The sequence below is a fragment of the Rhinopithecus bieti genome, unplaced genomic scaffold (genome assembly GCF_001698545.2).
Source record: "Rhinopithecus bieti isolate Rb0 unplaced genomic scaffold, ASM169854v2 scaffold_46259, whole genome shotgun sequence".
NCBI classification, from domain to species: Eukaryota; Metazoa; Chordata; class Mammalia; order Primates; family Cercopithecidae; genus Rhinopithecus; species Rhinopithecus bieti.
Genome location: NW_016818844.1, coordinates 12,730 through 23,641, shown reverse-complemented (window position 1 = coordinate 23,641; position 10,912 = coordinate 12,730). Strand labels below are relative to the sequence as shown.

The following is a 10,912-nucleotide window of genomic DNA, read 5'->3' as shown; positions in this document are numbered from 1 at the left end:
AATCTATCTCAGGGGCTATCTCCCTACTGATGATACTTTCCTCTTTTCCCAGTTGGTTTATAAAACTCATTTTCCAAGTGGGCAAAGGACATGAAAAGACACATCTCAAAAGAATACATGCACGTGGCCAACAAATATATGAGAACATACTCAATATCACTAATCATCAGAGAAATACAAACTAAAACCACAATGAGATACCATCTCACACCAGTGAGAACGGCTTTTAAAAGTCAAAAGGCCGGGCGCGGTGGCTCAAGCCTGTAATCCTAGCACTTCAGGAGGCCGAGGTGGGCGGATCACGAGGTCAGGAGTTCAAGACCAGCCTGACCAATATGGTAAAACCCCGTCTCTACTAAAAATACAAAAATTAGCCAGGCACGGTGGCAGGTGCCTGTAGAACCAACCACTCGGGAGGCTGAGGCAGAAGAATCACTTGAACCTGGGAGGTGGAGGTTGCAGTGAGCTGAGATCATGCCACTGTACTCCAGCCTGGGAGACAGAGCGAGACTCCGTCTCAAAAAAAAAAAAAAAAAAAAATCAATGAATTACAGATGCTGGCAAGGATGTGGAGAAAAAGGACTGCTTATACACTGTTATTGGGAATGTAAATTAGTTCAACCCCTATGGAAAATAGTATGGAGATTTCTCAAAGAACTAAAAATAGAACTACCATTTGACCCAGCAACCCCACTACTGGGTAACTACCCAAAGGAACAGAAATCGTTCTGTCAAAAAGGCACCTGCACTCAAATGTTTATTGTTGCACTACTCACAATAGCAAAGAGGATGGAATCAACCTAAGTGCCCATTCATGGTGGGCTGGATAAAGAAAATGTGGTAGCATGGAACATCCTGTGGCACCATGGAATATTATGCAGCCCTAAAAAAAGAATAAAATCATGTCCTTTGCAACAATATGGATGCAGCTGGAGGCCGTTATCCTGAGTGAATTAACATAGAAACAGAAAACCAAATGTCGTATGTTCTCACTTATAAATGGGAGCTAAACAATAGGCATGCGTGGATGTAAAGATAGAAACAGTAGACACTGGGGATTCCAGAAGGGGAGATGAAGGGAGTGGGGTAAGGGCTGAAAAACTACCTATTGGGTACTATGTTCACTACTGGGGTGATGGATTCAATAGCAGCCCAAAACCCGGCATTATGCAATATACCCTTCTAACACACCTGCACAAGTATACCCTGAGTGTAGATTTTTTTTTTTAAGTTAATTTTTTAAAAACTCATTTTCCGTGACTGGTCATTTCTGTTTAAGATTCTGTTGGTCAAAACTGCTATCTAGGCAGTTGCCAGTCTTTCAGGATTTCCAAGCAGAAACCATAATGAGTATTAAAAATCAGTGGGCTGGGAGCTCTAAGTCCCCAAACACCTTCACAGTCAACCATGTGATGTTTCTGATTGACAACCCACAAGCAGGGGTACACTGCGGGGGTCCGCCGGACCAGAGCAGATTGCAGCCAGGCTGGCCTTCCTGAAAGATACACACACTGGTCCCGGGACCCTGGGAGCCCCCGCTCCCCCGACTGTTTATGTTTGCTATCACACACTGAGCAATCATGCGGTACACTTCACAGTCAGCAAGTTTATCTTGAGTTAAAGTTTGATCAGTAGAAACCAAGTTGTGTTTACCCCCGTTCTACAGCAAGTCATGTGCAAATAGCACCTGTGAACATTTTTCAGCACACATTCTGTACCCCCTCCATGGTTCTCATGGCAGTGAATGTTGCGGGGAAAGCCAGCAAGTGTCAAATCTTTGGCAAATGTTAAAATCCTCTCCGGAAATGATTCACAATTACTGCCATCAGGGTGCATGGGTAATGACCATCTTTGTCGTTAGCACACATTCTCTCTTCCCCAAAATGCAAACTTAACCCAGTAACCCCTCTACTAAACAGATTAGGAACTCTGAATGCTGTGACAAATATTTTCTCACTGTAATCAGAATAATCTACACTTATATTTTTTTAATTGTTAGAATTTAAAAGGATTTTTATAGACTGGATTTCACAATACTTTCCAACTGTTGTATTTCATATTTATGCATTGGTCACAATGTGTTAAGCACTATTCTAAGTGCTTTCAAACATTATTAATTCATTTATTCCTCCTAACAACTTTGTGAGATAAGTACAATTACCCCATTTGACAGATCTGCAAACTGAGGCACAAAGAGATTCAGTAATTTGTCCAAGGTTACATACATTGCTAGTAAGTGGTAGAGCCAGTGAGTTGAACCCAGCCCCAGACGAAAGCAAGTATATACCCATTTTCCATGCTGCCTTACTATGTAAATGTAAGTATTGGTAATACTGTCTCTTTTTTTCCAAATAAATTGAAGCTGATTTTTAAAATATTTACTATATTAGTTTGCTAGGGCTACTATAACAAAGTACCCTAGACTGAGTGGCTTAAACAATAGAAATTTATTTTTTCACAATTCTGGAGGCTAGATGTCTGAGATCAAGGTGCCGTCAGGGTTGGTTTCTCTTGAGGCCTTTCTCTTTGCCTTATAGATGGCCACCTTCACCAGTTCACCTTACACAGTCTTCACCCTGAGTGCATCTGTATCCTAATTTCCTCTTATTAACAAACACCAGTCATATAGGATTAGGGCTCGCAGTAATGACCTCATTTGAACTTAATTACCTCTTTGAGAGCCCGTCTCCAAATAGAGTCCCATTCTGAGGTTAGTGGGATTAGGGGTTCAACATATGAATTTAAGGGGACATAATTCACTATAACATCTACCACATGGTCATAGTGTGCTGGTTATTATATGAAATGTCAAAATGTTGAGCTCCAAGTTCTTTAAGAAGGCACAGTATTCATCGTGGACATTTATTTGAATGACAAAGTGGACACGGCTCTTGTTTCTTTCCTAGATGGTTGACTTGACCATGTTCTCCAATTTGAAGTGGGTACTATGACCAAGGCATAGTGCTTGCCAGTATTTTACCTTGACTTCTTCACTTTGTACACCAAGAGTGAGAAACTATTCATCTCTCTCTATCATCTATGTTTCATCTCTCTCTCTCTCTTTATCATCTTTCATCCATGTAGCTATCTATGTATCTATTGATCTATCTATCTACATGTCAATCAGTCATCTCAATGGACCACAAATTAAGGAGTGAAGGGAGTGAAGTAGTCATCTTCTTAGTATGAGTGTCTTGGGCATGTCTTTAAAAAGACTCCATTTTAGTTTTCTCATTATAAAATGTGTCTCTTAAGCCAACTGTAGAAAGTATGACTTAGTATAAAGGGAAGGAGCTTTATGGCAGGAAATCTAAGGTAAGCCCTCTTTTATGACTAGAAGTAAATCCCTGGGTACAGGGAAAAATCAGAGATGTGGAAATAATAGACGTGTGTATATGTAAGTATGAGATATTCATCTCACAGCGCCTGTCATGTAGGCGGTGATTTAAAAATATTAAAGGAAGGAAAACAGTATCCTGTCCCAGTTTTTTCCAACAAATGGCATAAACAGATACCTGCAATGATTTAGGTCCCTACAATGATTAAGCACATGTAACACTATAATTTTACTTCTCATATAAAAGCAAATATTATCCTGCCTCTCCTACTTCTAATTCTAATTCCCCAAGTAGAGTATGTCCTTCTTAACTGTGTTCATCACTTCTGCAATTACTGTGAATGCGGAAGTGCTATTGAAATAAATTTTAGAGCATTATACAAGTGTTAGCATGAATGTTAGCCACTCCTTTCCCTTCTTTTGGTTTTGAATCCCAGGAAACTAAAAACAAAATTGGACATTAGTGAAATGAAGTTGCCAGGATAATGCTGAGTGAACTATGGCAATCCTTTGTTAACCCTAGTGTTGTAATAATGAGGTTCAGCATTTGTTTTTTAAAATTTCAAAATCTGTGATCTTTTAGCTGATGTTGGGCTCAGTTCAGTATCCTTCAGAGTGATGACTTTCCTTTCTTGTAGGTTATGCATGCCATGATTGAGAAACTGCCTGTGTTCTACCCTTCAATGAATGGATAGAAATGTAGATCCAGAAAAGAAAAATGTGCCCTTAAGTTCCTCAGTATTTTGGGAAATTGCCAAGTGGTTACTGTAGTAGATTACAGTATTGTTTGCAATTATTTGTCCTTTTTTTTTTTTCTCCTTTAAAAGGATTATACATCCCTACCTTAGACCCTTTATAGGTAAGTGTACTTCCCTATCCCTATCAGACTTGGTCATGTGATTTTCATTGACCAATGACATGTGAGCAGACAAGGTACATGCCACTTAGGAGCAGAAGCTTTAAATGTGATCGTGTGGTTCCACTTGGTCTCTTGCTCTTCTGCCCTCTTCAAAGAGAAAAGTGTTTTCCAGATAGGAGCTGCTCCTTCAGCTGTATCCTGGGATGACGAAACACATGGGACAGAGCCATAGCAGACTCATAGCCTACATGTATCATGAGCAGGAAATACATTGATGATCTAACTCCTGAGATTTTGGGGGATTGTTTGTTATGCAGTGAAGCTGACTAATACAGTTACACAAGATTTTGCTGAGATTTGCACAGATAAAACAAGGGAGGATGTGAATGCAAGAAGATGTTATACTTCACAGTGAGGGCTAGTTTCTAAACATGAAAGAACACATAGCTTATGTAACATGACATTTGTTGGAGAATATGCTCTAGAAAATCATGATATCACAGATATATACTAAATATCTGAAGGAGATTAAGGAGAAAACATTTCCAGCAGAGGAGTTCTTTAATATAGACAGAGCTTGTTTCAGAATTGGTATCTTCCTGAATATTTGGTTTATGTATATATTTTTACATATATATATGTGTGTATGTAATTACTCAAACATAGTATCATTTTAAATTTTTATTCTCTAAACTCCATTTTAATGAGTTCTTGATCTTGCCAACTAAGGTTCTGTTAACATTTTTCAGAAGTGTATAATAGGTTACAGATTATAGTTCTGCATGCCAGGAGGTTTAGTGGTAAGTGTTTACTGAATGTAAATATTACAAGGAGAAAACTGGAGTACCGTGATAAAACTCGAGCTTAGAATAGTACCTGGTATAGAGTAGATGCTAAAAAGTACTTATTGATTGACTGAGTAAATTATAATCCTGTAGAGTTTAGGTAAGATAAGGGGTAACATTTGTCCTGAGGTTTGTTTGCTGTTTATTTAATTATGAATTCTCTCCCTTCTCATTCCATAAAGACTCTGGCTCAACTCCCACTGGAGGAGTAAGGACCTCGTACAAGGCATTTTCTTTTTCTTTGTTTTCCTACACAGAAAGTGGGAATTGTAAGAGTGAGAAGAAAATGTTTAAAATGTTTGGAGAACTTTTGTGCTCTATAACTGTATTCCCTTGCCCCTTTTCCCCGCTTGTTCAGTCTTTGTGGCTTATTGCTGTTGTTTCTGTGATTGACTCGAAGTCCACTCTGATGGCTCCTGTTCTGCTCTCTACCTTATGCTGTGCTGGCATGCCTATGAGTGGGAGACCCCAATTCATAGTCTCGAAAGCTGTGTTGGAGGACAATGAATGGAGAGAATGCAGTCCTTGAAATTTGGAAATAGGTGGGATCCAAAGAGTACCCTAATATAGCATTTGCTTATTGTTCATAAAACAGTTGTTGAATGCATGAATATATACTTTTTGAGACTGTAGAGATGCTTGTACGAAGAGCAGCTGAACACTTGGCGAGGATAGCAATTATTTGCATGTGTCCAGCTGTGTGCCTGTGCCAGGGCTAAGTCTCCTAGGAAACCAAAGTATCACCACATGGTGAGCCTGATCTCATGACGGTGGCAGGCAGTTTAGTTTCCTGCCTCCACCAGAGTGAGGGCACACTTGGTGTTAGTAAATTTCATAAATATAACATTTTAGGTATTAAATAGATTTTAATTAAATGAATTATATATTTCTGAAATTAAATAATTAACAATAATAAACCTCCTCATTTGCCCTCAAATATTGAGGTAGTAAGAGAAGAGTAATCATTTAGATTTATGCCTTTCTGGATATCAGTATTTAAGAGCGCCCAGGAATGGCTGAAGTTGTCTTTTCTCTGTCTGAATCCCCTCCAGTAACTTGCATGCCCTGTAAAGGCAGAAATTACACATGCCTGGTTCACTGCTAGGTCCTCAGTTACTACCTGGGTTCCCATCTTGTTATAGGCACTAATACAGACTCAGTGACTGCTCGATGAGCTGTACTGAGAGGGCCCAAAGCCATGACAGGCCCAGCCCACATCACTGCTCGGCAGGAGCCGCTCCTAAGTCAGTGTTGCCTTGGGGAGTCTGAGAAAACACCTAGGTGGATAAATTAGTACATTTCTGGCCAAAGGGCCTCACTGAAATCTCACCATAAATTAGTTGCAGGAAAAGAGCACTTAAGGTGACTCACGCCTGTAATCCCAGCACCTTGGGAGGCTGAGCCAGGTGGATCATTTGAGGTCAGGAGTTCAAGACCAGCCTGGTCAACATGGCAAAACCCTGTCTCTACTAAAAATACAAAACTTAGCCAGGCATGGTGGCGTGTGCCTGTAGTCCCAGCTACTCAGGAGGCTGAGACTGGAGAATCACTTGAGCCCAGGTGGTGGAGGTTGCGGTGAGTGGAGATCACACCACTGCACTCTAGCCTCGGTGACAGAGCAAGACTCTGTCTCAAAAAAAAGAGAAAAGAACACTTGATATTTAATGTTAAACACAGACAGATATCTATAATATTAATAAGACCTTCCATTTGTTGAGCGATACTATGATTTAAACACTGACATTAATTCATTTAATGCTCACAACCACTCTATGAGGTCTTTTGTAGGCTGCCTCTGTGATGGCTCCTGTTGATCCTCACCTCCTGGCATTCGTTACCTTGTATAATCTCTTCTCCTTGAGTGTGGACCGGATTCATATACTTGCCTTGAATGAGTAGAGTATGTCAAAGTAATAGGATGTCCCCTTCAAGATCAGATTGTAAAAAGTCTGTGACTTCTCTCTTTGGTGCTCCAGCTGCCATGCCATGAGCCACCCTGTAGAGAGGTCTATGTGACAAAGCACTGAGGGAGACCCCCAGCCAACAGCCAGTGAGGAAGTGGAACCTTCAGTCCAACAGACTCTATTGGATGGAATCCTGTTGGCAACCACATGCATGGACTTGGAAGAGGATCCTGCCCCAGTCACACCTTCAGATGGGACTGCAGCCTCAGACAGTAGTTGGATTGCAACCTCATGAGATACTTTGAGCCAGAAGCTCCTGGCTGAGTCGTGCCTGGCTTCATAAACCACAGAGGTTGTAGCTAATACATGTTTATTGGTTCAAGCTGCTAAGTTTTGGGGTAATTTATCATACAGCAATAGATAACTAATATAGGTAGGTACTGGTATTATTTGTATTTTACAGAAGAGGAACCTGAGGTTTAGAGAGGATAGGAAATGATGGAACCAGGATGTGGACCTTCAAATATGACTCCAAGGACTGCGCAATTGATAACTAGAATCAGTTTTGGATAACGTTAAGCACATTACTGTTGTTCAGTCCAGCTTGGTACTGTGCAGAAACTTCATGCTTCCAGACTTTAGAAAAGCTAATATGAGCAGACAAAAGGATGGTTTCCTCCCAAGCCAGGTAAAGATTTTAAAAGATACACAAGAAAGAAAGTATAGATCATGCAGCAACAATAGAGCATTAACATTCCATTTCTAACAAAGATGATCTTAGTCAGAGTTCTCCAGAGAGACAAAACTAATAGGAGATAGATAAATGGATGGATGGATAGATAGATAGATAGATAGATAGATAGATAGATAGATAGGTGATGGATAGATAGATAGATAGATAGAGAGAGAGAGAGAGAGAGAGAGAGAGACAGGAGAGGATTATTAGGGGAATTGGCTTATGTGATTATGGAGGCAGAGAAGTCCCATGACAAGCTGCCCACAAACTGCATGCCCGTAGTGTGGCTCAGTCCAAAAGCCTCAGAACCAGAGAAGCTAATGGTGCAACTCTCAGTCTGAGGCCAAAGGCCTGAGAACCCAGGGTGTCCTGGACTCTAAAAGCTGAAAAGCCTGGAGTTCTGAGATCCAAGGGCAACAGAAGCAGGGTGTCCCAGGTGCAGGAGAGAGAAAGAAAGAATTCTCCTTTCCTCTGCCTTGTGGTTCTCTATGGGCCCCCAGCTGATTGGATGGTGCCCACCTACACTGAGGGCAGATCTTTCCCACTCGGTCCACTGACTCACATGCCAGTCTCCACTGGAAACACCCTCAGAGACACACCCAGATTTGAGGCTTTACCAGCTCTCTAGGTATTCCTTAATCCAGTTAAGACCTAAAATTAACTATCACAGCTTCCCTGCCTTCCAGTCCACCACTCAAAAATAACCATTCTCAGCAGTTCCTTCTGTTCTTTATTGCCTCAAAATTATGCAAAACACAGCAAATGTGGATGTACATTTGCATATATAAAAATATTGTGTGTGTGTGTGTGTGTGTACACATATATATATATATATATACAGTTGACTCTAGACCAACATGAGGGTTAGGGGCACCGATCCCCCAACACAGTTGAAAATCTGCATATAACTCTTGACTCCCCTAAAACATAACTACCAAAAGCCTATTGTTGATCAGAAGCCTTACCAATAACACAGTCAAGCAACACCTATTTTGTACGTTATATGTATTAGATGCTGTATTCTTAGAAAAAAGTAAGCTAGAGAAAAGAAAATATTATTAAGAAAATCGTAAGGAAGAGAAAATATACTTACTATGTGTCAAGTGGAAGTAGATCATCCTAAAGGTCCTCATCCTCATTGTGTTCATGTTGAGTAGGCTGAGGAGTGGGGAGGAAGAGGAGGGACTGACTGGTCTTGCTGTCTCAGGGGTAGCAGAGGTAGAAGAAAATCTGTGTATAGTGACCTGCACAGTTCAAACCCATGTTGTTCAAGGGCCAATTGTGTACACAACACCACACACACACACACACACACGAGTGTGCACAAAAATTTGGGATCATGGTTATTTCTATTATTTATTGCTACATAACAAATCACCCCCAAACATAGCGGTCTAAAACAGTAGCAAGTGTTTCTCCTCAGTCCTGGTTTCTGTGGGTCAGGAATGTGGAAAGAGCTCAGCAGGCTGGCCTGGTATTGCTTGTGCAGGGGCAGGCAGAGACTAAAGCTGGAGCACCTGGGCACATCTCTCTCCTCATCATCTTTCCACTTGTGTTAGTTTGGGCTTCCTGATAGCATGGTGATCTCAGGCTGCCCATTTAGCCACTAAAGGTTTAAGAACAAGTATCCTAGCAACAAGGCAGAAGATGCATCACTTTTTACAGCCAAGACTCAGTATCACATATTATCATTTCTCTCTTCCCCTATTGGTCAAAACAACCACAAAAGCTTGCCCAGTGTGAAGGGGATTTCATCTCCCAATGGAAGAAGTGTCAAAGAATTTGCAGACAAAGTTTTAAATTTCCATAATGATGTACTCACACCACTCTAATGTAGAGTAGGTGCACACATCCAAGAAAGTCTCTAAAACAATTCAGGGGCATAAAAATATAGTACAGCTTATATTTCTTTGTTTTAATTCACCCCTTTTGCTCTATTTTTGTATCTCTTTATGTACATATACATGTATATGTTCTATAAATAAATAAATACATTGGGGAATGTGCCCAAAAGTTTTACACAATTTAAAACTTTGTCAGATATTGCTAAATATGTTGCCCTTGCTTCTTTATTTTCTACTTATTAAAATTAAAAATCCTTTATATGCAAACTCTACCCATCAACTTTTCACCTTTTTAAAACCTGCTTCATAAAGTTCTGTTGTCTAAGTAGTCTCAGCTGATGGATATTTAGGTAAATTCCAGTTGTTTCCACTATTATAAGCAATGCTGTGATGTACATCCTTGTCCTACATATTTTGGTATAATTTTGTCAAGGCAGTAGTAGTCTAAATTCAAGCAGTGGAATTCCTCGAGCAAAGGGAGCATACGCTGAAAATTACAGTTGATTTTGTTAAATTGCTCTCAGATAAGTCGATTAATATTAGCAACATGACCACCAGTTAACAGTCCCCATAACAATATTTGTGAGTTCCTTTCTCCACGTTTCTTCACAGGCACTAATTATTTTAAAAACTTCATAGTCTCTGCCAATTAGGTGAACAATGGTATCCTGTTATGATTTGGCTATGCATTCTTCATGTCAAGTGAATGTGCTTAGCACACATTTGTGTGACTTTTCTTATAAACTGCCCATTCATATTCTTTGCCCAATTTTTAATTTATTGATTCGTGCCAGCTTTTTGTTATTGGTTTGTACCAGCTTTTATAATTTAAGAAAATTAACCCTGTGTTTCTCATATATGTTGCAAGTATTTGCCCTGATTTTCACATTTTTAAAAGTAATTTTGTCATACAAAAGTGTGTATACTTTTATGGTATTAAATTTGTAATTTTTTAAATCTGTGGCTTCTACACTAGAAAGGACTTCGCTATACAGAGATCATCAATAAACACACCCATGATTTTTCAAATCTTAGGGTTTCAAATTTTACCTTTAAGTTTTTTATCCACGTGGAATTTATTGGGGGAAAGGGTATGGTAAGAACGAGCTTAGGCCAGGCGTGGTGGCTCACACTGTAATCCCAGCACTTCGGGAGGCCGAGGTGGACGGATCACCAGGTCAGGAGATGGATCCTGGCTAACACGGTGAAACCCCATCTCTACTAAAAAAAAATTCAAAAAATTAGCCGGGCATGGTGGCGGGCACTTGTAGTCCCAGCTACTCCGGAGGCTGAGGCAGGAGAATGGCGTGAACCCGGGAGGCGGAGCTTGCTGAGCCAAGATCGGGCCACTGCACTCCAGCCTGGGCAACAGAGCAAGACTCCGTCT

General features: G+C 40.4%; 1 long non-coding RNA gene across 1 annotated transcript in view; it reads left to right on the top strand.

Moving 5' to 3' along the window:
• The first annotated feature begins 4,589 nt into the window (after positions 1–4,589).
• LOC108518974 (uncharacterized) overlaps positions 4,590–10,912 on the top strand; it is a 16,156-nt gene continuing 9,833 nt past the window's right edge. The window contains exon 1 of the long non-coding RNA XR_001882492.1: positions 4,590–4,806. This is a non-coding gene — a long non-coding RNA (uncharacterized LOC108518974). The remainder of the gene's footprint in view (positions 4,807–10,912) is intronic.